We start from the raw sequence: 1,929 nt of genomic DNA, 5'->3' as shown, positions 1-1,929 counted from the left end.
AGGCTGGCCCAGGGTGGGGGGCAATCTGCTTCACTGGGCCGACTGTGCCCCGCCGGGCTGCGGAACGTCAAGGACGAAGCCTGTGGTCCAGAGTCCGGACAAACCATTGCTGAAGCGGCTCCTGGGCTGCAGGGTGGTGGTGGGGCACACTGTGGGCCCTCCGGCTGGTTTCTGCACACAGGCAGCCCCAAGAGGCAGGCCCTGCTCACATGTGGGTAGAAGCCCCGCTGGGCCCGTGGGCAAGAGGGGGATGGCAGCCTCACAGGATGGACACAGGAGGGCCGTCAGGACCAAGTGCCACCTGCGGCTGAGCCAGGGCGGTGGGGAGGCCCCTGCAGAGTCTGCCAGCAATAGCAACGTGTCTCCTCACACAGCCGGGGAAAGGGTCAGCCCGGCCCATGAGGGCGCTGGCCTGGGACTGGGCCCAGCCCAAGGATCTGGCTTCTTGCTGGAAAGCCACACCGTGGTCACTTCACTTCACTCGCTCTTGTCTCTTTGCAACCTCATGGACTGCAGCACACCAGGCCTCCCTGTCCATCGCCAACTCCCGGAGTTTATTCAAACTCATGTCCATTGAGTCGTTGATGCCATCTAACCATCTCATTCTCTGTCGTCCCCTTCTTCCACCTTCAATCTTTCCTAGCATCAGGGTCTTTTCAAATGAGTCAGCTCTTCACATCAAGTGACCTAAGTATAGGGGTTTCAGCTTCAGCATTGGTCCTTCCAACAAATATTCAGGGCTGATTTCCTTTAGGATTGACTGGTTTCATCTCCTTGCAGAACCAAGGGACTCTCAAGAGTCTTCTCCAAGATCAGTTTGAAAGCATCAGTTCTTTAGCTTTTAGCCTTCTTTATGGTCCAACTCTCACATCCATACATGACCACTGGAGAAACCTTAGCTTTGACTAGACAGACCTTGCTGACAAAGTAACATCTGTGCTTTTTAATAAGCTATCTAGATGGTCATAGCATTTCTTCCAAGGAACACGCATCTTTTCATTTCACTTTCACACCCTGGTCAGCCCTAAGGAATGGGTGCTGCTGGCTGAGCAGAAGGGACTTGACAGGCCAGCCAGGCGCCTTGAGAGGAGCAGCAGGCGCTGGCAGCCCACACCCAGGGCAGCGGGTGGAGCACAGGGCCCACTGAGGCCCACAGCCAGCATCTCACACCCTCACCCTGGGGCCGCCTGCCCAGCACAAGTGCTGTGTGCGGACGTTTCCACACTTCCCGGGGCAGAGCCAAAGCCGACGTCTGGACATGGGACACCAGATCTGCCGCAGCCCCTTGTGCCGACCTCACGCTGGAAATCAGAAAATAAAGACGAAGCACATGCCATTCAGAACAAGTGTACTTTTATCGTGGGTTAGAAGTCCCGTCTGTTGGGCTGGGAGCCGGTGAACATGCCCCCCAGCCTTGCCCAGCCCTGTAAAGGCGGGGGCGGATCCCTGAGTCCAACGTGTAAACACCACAGCCAGCCAGGAGCCCGAATCCCCATGAGGTCAGGACGCCCCGAGCCCCTGCGTCGGGCGTGTTCACAGGCTGTGATCCCGAGGCTGGGCTGTACTGGGCTGTGCCCAAGACTGTCTCTGATCATATCGCAGGCTCTGGGCCAAAGTGGCCTGGGGTGACCAGATGCCCAGGACCCCGAGGAAGCCCTTGCAGGGCAGCAGGAGAGTGTTCAGGCTTCAGGAATGTAGTCATTTGATTTGATTTTCTAGGAAGAAGGAAGAAACTCGCTGAGTGGACAGGATCCCCAGAATCACACCGCCCATTTATTCCTACGTGTTCCAAACGGTGATCCAACACGAACCAGGCGAGGAGCACAGAATCAACGGCAGAGCACCGGACGCCCAGTGGCCACCCCGAGCAGCTATGAGGCCCCGAAACATCCTGGCCCTGTGGCCCACCGGCCTCTGTCACCAGCCCGG

The sequence above is a fragment of the Bison bison genome, unplaced genomic scaffold (genome assembly GCF_000754665.1).
Source record: "Bison bison bison isolate TAMUID 2011002044 unplaced genomic scaffold, Bison_UMD1.0 scf7180017848513, whole genome shotgun sequence".
NCBI lineage: Eukaryota > Metazoa > Chordata > Mammalia > Artiodactyla > Bovidae > Bison > Bison bison.
This window is presented reverse-complemented; position numbering follows the sequence as displayed.